This window comes from Theropithecus gelada, chromosome 6, assembly GCF_003255815.1.
Source record: "Theropithecus gelada isolate Dixy chromosome 6, Tgel_1.0, whole genome shotgun sequence".
Classification (NCBI taxonomy): domain Eukaryota; kingdom Metazoa; phylum Chordata; class Mammalia; order Primates; family Cercopithecidae; genus Theropithecus; species Theropithecus gelada.
In genome coordinates, this window is record NC_037673.1 from 160,464,894 (window position 1) to 160,476,799 (window position 11,906).

Genomic DNA, 11,906 nt, shown 5'->3' on the forward strand with positions numbered 1-11,906 from the left:
CCTCATTTTGCAGTTTTGGACATCCTAAGGTCACAGAAGAAAGAGGAATGATACATGAAAGGGCAAGAAAATTCTTACTTGCCTACTATGTCCTAAGATGGCTTCACAGTCTGGCAGGTGTTGAAAGCTGGTCTTTTATCAGGCTTGTGTGGATTATCTGTTGGCCTGCAATGTAAACAACCATGTGCATTTTTTAGACAATGTGTATTACCTCAGTTGAGCCAATCCCCCCTTGGTCTTTGGTTTTCTTGTTTAAGTAGTGCAGTTCACCCAGGGTCTCCTTATTGGAAAATTGAGGAATCATTGCACCTTCAGGCATTCTTATTGTGAATGCTTTAAATGACTCCATGCCTTATATCTATCTCTGCCCATTCCCCAGCCCCCAATCTGTCTCTCCAGGGACACATCTGGCTGTTGGAAACACACACACATTCTTTGCTCTGACAAACTATAGAGGCAAAGTGGCAAATTCTAGACCAATGGTGTCTCCTCCTTTGTTTTGCCACCAGCTAAGCAGCACATTTCCAGTCTTCTATATTTCTCAGGCAGCAGACTTCCTAACTGCAGTGACTTCTAACATGTTTTGTCCCATTACACCTTTTCTCTTTTGATTTGTTTCATATGACATGGCCCCCTATTCCTGTGAGGAGTGGAATAGACGGCATCATTTTCCGAAAGAAATCTTCACAGCAGATGAAACTTTCAGCTATACTTTCTGTGACCTACCTTTCTTTCCTTCTTTCCTTCTTTCTTTCTTTTTGATGGAGTCTTGCTCTGTCCCCAGGCTGGAGTACAGTGGTGCGATCTTGGCTGACTGCAAGCTCCACCTCCCGGGTTCAGGTGATTCTTCTGCCTCGGCCTCACCAGAAGCTGGGGCTAAAGACATGCGCCACCACACCCGGCTAATTTTTGTATTTTTTAGTAGAGACAGGGTTTCACCATGTTGGCCAGGATGATCTCCATCTCCTGACCTCGTGATCTGCCTGCCACGACCTCCCAAAGTGCTGGGATTACAGGCATGAGCCACTGCTCTCGGCCTTATTTTCAATATTAAGATAACTTGAATGTTTTTCTTAAGTGGTATTATCAGGATGTAAAGGCCTTTTGAATGGCTTTCTCAAAGATTATTTAAGATAAAAATCAATGATTAAGTTGGCAAATTTTTCATAGAATGATCTCTATCTTCTTTTGACCCCTTTTTATAATGTCAATGAATTAAGATTTTTAAGAATTAAATATTTTTAAAATGCCAGGTTCTAATTTTATCTCTTCTCTGTCTTTGTGCCTCAGTGGAAATCCCCAATTTAACATCCTGATACAGTATGTAGTCAGCTCTATTACCACATGCAGAGCCCTCATCAACAGACCCAGTTCTGTCTGGAAGTAGCCTCTGATGGCCTGCCATGGATAACTATCCTTTCAACATTCTAAACAGATAATAGGGATGAAGATTGTAAATGCTTATTTATCAAAACTTTAGATATTGAGCACATTACCTAGGATAGCTAATTTCTAAAACTAATGAGATAAAATTTAATAAACACATGTATAGTCATACTTTTAGGTACAGTAAAACACATTCACAGGGATAATAGAAGAGGAGATAGGTCTGGTGGCAGTGAGTCAAGATGAATCTCCAGCATCTCCATCAAAACATAGGGTCTACATTTGACAGGTCACTGTAGGATAATATCAGGTGTTAGACTCTTCACATTTCCATTGAAATAAATATTACTCAAGTGGCATACAAAAGAAGGAGAATTTATGTCTGTAATAGCAGAAAAGTCCAAGGATCTGCTCCATTCGCCACTGGATCTAGAAGCTGTTAGAGATGGGCATTTTTCTATGGGCCAACTCCTTTGTAGTATATCATTTCTTAGATAAAATCAATAGAAAGACAAAACAGTTACCAATAACTTTAACTTTATATCTGTGGCTTAGCAATATGGAAAGAAAGCAAGATTTCTTTTCCCATTAGTTTCAATTTCAGCTTCAGGTGGGCTCAGCAAAGTCCGATTAGAGAGCATGTGATTGTCTCTCAGTCAATGACTGTGGCCAATGGTGGGGTTCAAATTCACCTGAGTCATCTGAACTCAAGGATGAGTTAAAGGAGCAGCAAACAAAAGGAATTCCAGATTTTGTTACCAGGAAAGAATGTTAGGCAGGCAGAAATTCAGTTATCTACTACATCAGGACACAATTTTTTAAAGAATGTTGACAAGATGTACTGAATTCAGTGAACTAGGGATAGATAGAATTAGAAAAGATTTGTAAACCATGTCATATAAGAAATTAGTGAAAATTAGTCATGTTTTGCTTGAACAAGAGAAGGATGAGACAAGGGCGAAGGCAGTAAATGAGGGTTAATTTTGTGCATTATATGAACCAGGACACAAAGTAGAGATTGACTGTTCTTACTTGTCTCTAGAAAGCAAAACTTAGACTAGGGGGTTGGAATTTGCATCAAAATTGATTTTTATATTAATTGATTTTGTAAAAATGTGTGGCAATATCAACCAATTAAAAAAAAGATTTATGATCTCATAGGCTATATATCTTCTGTCATTAGTAGTACTCAATATAATACTTCATGTATTTAGTCCAAGAAGTATAAGGCCAAGATTATAGTAAAAATAAACTCACATCTATTATTTAAAATGGTAGCATATGAAAAAGAATTGGACTATCCTGCCTGTCCAACTTTGCCTCTCTTAGCTACATGTATGAATAGTAAGAATACTATATTCAAATACAGGAGTATATATTTTCTTGCAGATGTCATTTTTGCACTAAAATTATGTGCATTGCTCTAGCTTTTAATATTTCTGCCCTATAACAAAAAATATTGAAAATTCAACTTAGCTGTTCTGAGGTCAAATTTTCTTAACTTGATAATTTTATAGTTATATTTTTTCCTCACTTAGAAAATAAACAAAAATTCAGGAAGGCATATTAAATAATGAAAGTTTTTCTTGTCGTATTAGAAATTAATTTGCTAAGCAGAATTTTGAGTGGGATGAACTATGTTCACCCTATTCAGTAGGCATGACTAATGTTCACTTATTAGTCTCTTCTGTTGTTCTAATTATCTCTTTATGGGTCATCATTCACTAACTTGACTTGCGGAGGAGTTCTGAGTGTAGGAGGCCGGGGATAGGTCTGCAAATACAAACTCAGTATTCTTTGAGAGTCTTAAAAATTAAAAGCAATCTTGTTTATCTGTGTGCCAAGAATCCTACTCTAATAGAAAAAAAATCTCAGAAATCCATAGTATTTTTCAGTGACAGCTAAGAAAAATAAATTATTTCTCTTTGTGTCTGACAACACACAAACACATAGATACATACACATATTTTTTGAAAGCTACAAGGAGGGAGTACTTTAATAAAAATAGGATGGGGAAATAAAGGAAGGAAAGAACATGAAGACTTGACCTGGACTAGAACTAGAAAGTCACCAGGATCTGTGCTATCCAGGAGGAATATATCTTTTACATGTATGTGTTTATATACATAATATATTAATAATGCACATTGCTTTCACACGTATTGGCAGTGATTTCAGAGGAGACTCAAATTGATATATCATAGTAGATATCCCAATAGTGGCATTTGCCAAACTCATAATCCCATCCAAGCAGCCATGTGTTTACCATATAAATCTAGTTTCACATGTCACATCTTTAATAAACCTAAGGTTAAATCCCCCACCCAAGAAAAGCAAATCTGTAGCTTGCTTTTGACCTATGATGAGGCTATTGTGCATTAGCCCACATTTATTGGATCAATCAAATTTCCTCTTCTAGGAATTTGAACTGGAGAAGAGTAGAAAACCTTGACTTGAAAAATATTCTAACGTGGGCTTCATGAGAGATTACGGCAAATTGAAGTTATTACAAAGTAGGAAGGATAAGACAAATCGGCGGAAACTCAAAACCTGAAGTGAAATAAATTTACAGATAAGATAGTAACAATCATCTATGGTGAGAGTCAAAAAAGCCAGAAAGATACCACGGAGAAAGATAGATTGGGAAGTTCATCTCTGGAATTGTCTGAAATTCTAAAGACATTCTAGTTCCAGTTCAAGCAAATGTCCACCATTTTCTCCTTTCCCCTTGTCCTATCATTTAACTTAAATTTCTCATTCTTAATACTCAAAAACATTTCTGAACTTAACAAGAGTCAGCATAAAAAATGGTTAAGAGAAAAAAAAGAGTTTAAAGTGCAGTTCTGTTACTTACTGTGTGATCTCAAGCAAGTTACTTAATGATCAGTGTCTCAGTATCTCTCCCATTTCCTCTTAAATCAAATTTATTGAGCTATAATTTACATAAAATAAAATACAGTGCTGGTCATGGTAGCACACGCCTGTATTCTCAGCACTTTGGGAGGACCAGGCAGGAAGATCACTTGAGCCCAGGAGTTCAAGACCAGCCTGGGAAACATGGCAAAACCCAGTCTCTACAAAAAACACAAAAATTAGCCAGGTGTGGTGGCACACATATGTAGTCCCAGGTACTTGGTTGGCTGAGATGGGAGAAACACCTGAGCCTTGGAGGTCTCCTTGGGAAGTCAAGGTTACACTGAGCAATGATCATGCCACTGCACGTTAGCTTGGGTGACAGAGCACAAAACCCTGTCTCAAAAATAAATAAAATATGCCTATTTTAAGTGAATAATTAGATGATTTTGAAGTATATACATCCATTTTAATCACCACCACAATCAAGGACTTTCTCAAGTCTCTATTCAGTTCCATTATTCTTTATATCTATATCTACATCAATACCACACTTTCTTAATTAGTATAGCTTTAAAGTCTTCAAAATATGTAGGACAAATCCTTTAACTATGTTTTTCCTTTGAAAGATTATTTTGGTTATTCTAGGTCCTTTTTGTTTTCATATATATTTTAAAATAAGTTGATTTATTTCCCCAAAATCTGTCTGCAATTATAACAGGGTCTGAGTTCACTCTGTAGTCCAATTTGGGGAGAATTGGCATCTTAACAATATTACAGATTCTTCCAAGCAATGAACATGGATTTAGTCTACTTTAACTTCTCTCAGCAATAGTTTGTCAGTTTTCAGAGCTTAGGTATTGCACATGTTTTGTTAAATTTATTCTCATGTATTTAAAGATTTTGGTGCTATTTTAAAGTAAAGTATCTGTACTTATGTATCTACGTTTTTGTTTTACAATTGTGCACTGGTAACAGTTGACTTTTTTTTTTTTTTTTAAAGACGAAGTCTTGCTTTGTTGCCCAGGTTGTAGTGCAGTGGTGTGATCTCAGCTCATTGCAACCTCCACCTCCCGGGTTCAAGCAATTTTCCTGCCTCAGCCTCCCAATTAGCTGGGATTACAGACACATATCACCACACCTGGCTAATTTCTGTATTTTTACTAGAGATGGGATTTCACCATGTTGACTAGGCTGCTCTCAATCTCCAGACCTCATGATCCACTCACCTCAGCCTCACAAGGTGCTGGGATTACAGGTGTGAGCCACCGTGCATGGCACAATTGACTTCTTTGGTAGATTTACTTGTATTTTTTGATATTGCTAAATTTACTTGTTAGTTTTGATACGTTTTTATTTTTAATATCCCTTAGTATGTTCTATATACATGACTAATTTTTCTTATCATATTGCAGTTGCTGCAGTTCCAGTACAAGGTTGAATGAAACAGGTAAGAATAGACCAGGTTTATTTTTATGAAAGGGTATTGAGTTTTTCATATATGTTTTCTACAATTAAGATGATAATGTAACTTTTGTTTTTGATTTGTTAATATGGTAAATTATATTGTTTGCCTTTGTTCATATTTACTCAAAGTTCAATTCCTGGGTTAAAGCCCTCTTGGTCACAATATATTATTCTTTTTATATACTGCTGGATTTTTTGTTTTGTTTTTTGCAGTGTTCTGTTAAGGACTTTTGTGTTTTAGTTAATGAAAGATGTTTGTTCATCCTTTACGTTTTTGTGATATCTTTCCCTGATTTTGGTATCAAGGTAATTCTGGCTTCATAAAATTAGCTGAGCAGTGTTTCTTCTCACTCTATTTGCTAAAAGGACTTATTATATTTTTGGTGTCAATTGGTACATTTTATCCTTAAATATTGAATTGACAGGTATAGTTCTCTGGACCTAGAGTGTTGTGTTTTGTTTGTGGACAGGTTTTTTATTGTGATATCAATATCCCTAATAGACATTTGACTATTTTGATTTCTTCTTGTACCAGTTATTATCTGTGTGTTATGGTTTATCTCCACCAAACTCATGTGAAATTTGATCCCCAATGGGTTGAAAGGCGAGGCTTAAGGGGAGAGGTTTTGGTTCTGGGACTAGATCTGTTATCAGTGACTTGGTGCTGTTCTCTCCATAGTGAATGAGTCTTGCTTTCATGAGACTGGGTTAGTTCTCAAAGGAATAGAGTAGTTCTTGAGAGACTGGGTTGTTATAAAGCCAGGGCATCCCTCAGGTTTGCCTCTATTGGCATGTGTCTACCTCCCATTTGACCTTGTTCACCATATTGTGAGGCAGTGCAAAAGCCCTCACTGGAAGCCAGGGTCATGTCCTTGAACTTCTCAGCCTTCAGAACCTTGAGCTAAACAAACCTCTTTTTTATAAATTACCCAGTCTCAGATATTCTTTTATAGCAACACAAAATAGACTAAGACAATGTGTGAATTTGTTTCTCAATTCATAAGTGAATTGAGGTTATAATAATAATATACTGCTCATAAAGCTGTTGTGAAGATCACATGAGTTCATACATTATAAAAACTTAAAGGAAGATAGGCCATAGGGTAAACACACCCATGGGCAAATGTTAGCTATTAAAATACAACACTTATTATCACAGACTGAAGTGAGAGAAAGCTATACAGCATAGGTTATTATTCTAGTTAGATCCTGAGAAGTAATAAGTGTAACAAAAACAAGAAGCTATTTAAAATCTATTGAGCTTGTGATATGTCCCTGGCTCAACAACAAATTGGCTTTCTGATAATCCCAATGGAATGTCAATGAAAATTAAATTGTTAGAGACATTTTAAATAAATAAATTAAAAGTTTGAAGGTCTGGAATATGTAGAAATTTAATATGCCCTTTATATTTCCTGTTCTTAATTTAGAAAGATACATATTGCCAAACCGTGGAGTTTCACACATATTAGGACTGTGGACAAGGAATTATATACTAAATGCTAAAGAACAGTATTTTTTATGAACAGTAAGAATGTTTGGGTTACTAACAGAAAGGCATATCAAAGTGACTTAAAAAGTGATGGAACAGATTTGTGCACACAACTAGAAGTTGAGTTCCTGTTGGCTCTAAAGTTGTTTAATCCAAACGTGCATTGATTTCTTCAAACGTCTAGTTTCTTTCTTTGTCTCCAAATTGTCATATTCATCTTAAAACTGGATCCTAACTCATTTCTTCATCAATGAACAATTTTCCCCCCATTCAGTTTCATTGGCCAAGTGTAAGAAAATATGCTGTTCTTGAGCCAGTGACTCTCAGCAAGTGTACATCATGCCCTAATTGGCTCAGGTCTGGGTTTATTAACCAATTACTTCCAGTATGATGCTATTACCATGATAGGCTTAGACTCAACAAGGTCTGCTGCCCAACATGAAATCAATTCCCTAAATTATATTGTACTTCGCAATGGAATAAAGGTGGAATGGATGCTGTGATATCACTTACAATATCCATTAATCTTACGATGGCAGACACTATTATTTCCCCCATATTCCCTTGTTTTCTTCTTTTTAAGTAAAAGAATCTTCAGATTTTTAGTCATGTACATGGCGATTTCACATAGACACTCTATTTTCCAGTCTTCCAGTCTCATTTGCAGTAAGCTCTGGCCATATGGTTACTTTCTAGTCAAAGACACGTCATGTTCAGCTTCCAAGGTATGTCCTTAAATAGGGAACATATTGTCCTCATTCTTCTCTGCTCCTGAAGTTTGAATATCAATTTAGTGGCTAAAGCTTGAGTTATTGTCTTGGACTATGTTGTGAACGGTGGAGCAACAGGGAGCCTAGTGCCCGATATCATGGAGCTCACATCTAGCCCTGGAACACTTAGCTGCAAACTTCATTTTCATGAGGGATAGAAACAAAGTTATATTTTAGTCTAGCAACTATTTGCTTCAGGTGTTTGGCATTCATGGAAAAGTCTCATCCTAACTTATATGTAATTATTTTATTGAATACTGTTGCATACATTATATGATTGTGCTTTAAAAGTCTCATGGTTACAGTATACATTGATTAGGACCAATATTTGGGAGTGTGCATCTCAAAGCTCTGTATCCATAGTTTAGTAACCTCCTGTAGTTTTGTTAGCATGAAAACAACATCTGACTCTCCTTATGGGAGATACCTGTAGGCCATTATCTGCTAAATCTTTCTTAAATATGTGATCTATATTAGCCTACATTATTTGTATATTAATACTTGCCAAAGCCACAACAAAACATGATGTTTATAAGTAGGATGATTTTCTGTTATCAAAACTGAATGATAGCTATAGGAAACCAGTGAGTACCATTAATTTACTCTGTTCAATTCTTCGCGCTTATGTTCTTTCAGACTCGTTCATCAATTTCACTTTAGTTTATCTCAGTTTCTATTTTTGGCACCTGTGAGCTATGGATGCTTCTTGTTGGTTTGCTCATCTCTCCCCAACCCTCCCTACTCAGTCCCTCAGGAATAGTGAGACTAGAGAAATTCATCTTCCCCTACCACGAAAACATTTATCTGGAGCCTAACATACCTGATCTTTATCTTCTAAAGTTAGAAAATTCAGTTACTTTGGTGGCAACTTGGGGATGAGGTAGGTTCTCCAAGTTTAGCAGAGTAGAAAACTATCTAAAACACTTTTGTTCAGGGTGTCCAGACATTTAATAAAACATTTTTTACCCACAGAAAATGTGGTCCCTTAGAGGAGAGGCAAGGTCCTGAGCCAAACTTTATAATGTACGTTCCCAGGAGGGAGAGCGAGGGAAATTCAGTCCACCTCTCCGCCTGCCTGCTTGCCTGTCTGAGGAGTTGCAGTGCAGAGTATCATTGCAGCGCCTTTTCAGGGAGTAACGTGCCGCACTGGTTCAGGGGCTTTGTCTTTATTCACAACACATTCATGTGCCTCAGCATGGGGGGAGCTGCACTGTTGCCTGCCAGCCTGTCCCCTTTGACTGCCGAATGAACCAAAGGATAACTCTCCATTCGTGAGAGAGAGTGAGCTACAGAGGAAGAAAGACCACGCAAAAAGGAGGGGGAGAGAGGGGGGGAAAAGGATGTTCTCCGGCTCACTCCTACATTAGGTCTCTGTGCAAAGGCAGAGGCTGTGGGAGCAGCATCAAGCAAGCCTTCGGGCAGTGATTCTAACTATTGCCCATGAACACCGTAGCCAGGACGACTTTGACGAGGCAATTTATTACTTATGCATAGAACAGTAGCTGTGCTGAAACTGGGAGCGCAGGCACCCCCTTGTTTTCTAATTTAGAGACTTGCATCTTTTTGACACTCAACACTATCAAGACACTCTGCTACTACAGGTAAGACGCAGTTAAGATTTATCTATTTGTGACATCATTACACTGTAACACACTTTAAACTATGAATACTTTTTTATATTATGCCTGGTCTATGTTGATTGAACTGCATTTTTTCCCTTCATATTAGTATCTCTTCAAGTAAATAATTTCATTAAAAAAACCTGTCATTAAATGAAGGTACCACTACTAAATCTTTGCTAAGAAGAATCTACATAATTATATTTCCATGAGCTCTGAGTTCACAGTTGGGAACTTGAACTTAAACTGGGATCTGGGATGCATTTCATAATATGTATATATTTTTTAAATGTGCTGAATTATTCACTATTATTTGGATAAGCCAAAATTATTCTCTTGCTACAGTACTGTGCTGTATATATGTTTAGTGGCTGTTTTTTGGTTGTTTTTTTTAAACCTTATAGTTTGGGGAAACTAATGATGAGGCACATAACTTGTGGAGTTTGATCAAATCATTACCATGTGAGGTAATCTACTCAATCAGAAAGATATGCTGCTCTAGCCTTTACTGAGAAGATGTTATCTTGTGTACATACATATATCATTAATAGGTAGCATGAACATGTGAAATATTTGTAAGACTAAGAGAAAATGCAAGGATAGTGATAATTCACATGCTATATGATATCATTGAGTCTCAAGTTAGCTTTACATAAAAATTACAAAATTACCTTTGTGTTTATAACTGGTCTCCATCTTCATCTGTCAGTTTTTACAAAATAAAATTAGCTTTCATCTGAGGTCACTTGGAGTTGTTGATATGGCTGGGAAAACTGTAATCACAGAAACATTAAGAATGTGTTGAAAGTCTGTAGAGAATATAGGAGTAATGTTATCAACAGGTTTGTGCAATTTTCCTCTGCTCTGTTTTGATAAGAGCATCTCACTTGTAACTTGGATTGCATTCCGCTGTCCCAGTCAGGGTCCCCATGACTTGGAAGTATAATTACATTGTTGTCTGTGATCAAAGCAAAAAGCTAGAAAGATTTAATAATAAAGTCTTCTTTCCTTGACATTTTAACTTAAATTTACCCAAACTAATATATTTATTTTTCTATCCATGTGTGTCTGAGATGTTCTTTCTATTAACCGTATTTTATATAAGAGCTGCTCCTATTTGAATTCCTACACATGAACTATTTAAATGCTGATAATTGGGCATCATTAGATTGACACTTGGGTAGCTAATGGCTTTAACTTTGACGTACAATAAAATATGTAGCATAAGATTAAAGTAGCTCCTAGCAGAGTACATGTTTAACAGTGAGGTATTGTGAAAATAGAACCATTTGCATTTAAAAATACATAATTCATTGGAAGACTTGTGATTCTTGTTCTTGTGCTTGACTTATTTCATTTCCAATTTCACTTACAAAAGGTTTAAGTCCTTGGGGAATGTATGTAAAATATTCATTTGACTGAGGGTGTGAAAATTAAAGGAGGAATGAATTATTACTACAGTGACTTTTTTAGGACTTTTTGAAAGTTAGTAACTGGCATGAATGTAAAAACTTAGTTTGAGAATGTCTCTTAGGGTATACCAAAAAAAGCAAGAAAACGTTGATGTGAAATGTATGTCAATATGTGAAATTACTCAGAAGATGAAAGTGAATGATAATAGAAAAGATAGAAGTTTTACAGTCTGTAAAAGGAGGAATATTTTCAGTAAACATGAACTCTATACTCTTCCTTTTATGACTGGCAGGAAAACAAGGTATCAAGAATAGTATCTCTCCAGCATGAATGAAATCCCAGTGGCCATATATGAGGTGCAAAAATAAATGTTCTTTTTACTTAGTTACTAAATTTGAATATGCAATTACTGAAATTATATCTTGCATGAAAGATTTGTTGAAGTTATAAAGTTAGAAAAGTCACTGACAAAGTATTTCAAAGTTTATTAATATTCATATTTTTTATTCATATGATTTATGTTTTCCTTTCTTCCTAAGGAATGCATATACTCAACACAGTGGTATATGTGCTTTGTTTTGAAACTTTTCAACATTAGTTTTAAAATTACTTACTAAAAATTGTTCAGACCAGTCATCTCATTTCTCCAAAAAGAGACATGTTCTAGATTTTCTTCTTGGATATATTACAAAAGCACTAACTTTATATTTATGCACATTAAAGCAATATGCATTATTTAATGATTTATAAACATTCAGTATTATGTTTATTTCTCCAAATACTCTATTTTTCCAACTGTCAGAACTTTACAAATGTCTGATAAAAGTAAATTCATTATTACTATGATTTTCAGGGTCTTGGAGTTGTAAACTATTTTAGACAAAATCTTTAAAAAATTATTGGAGT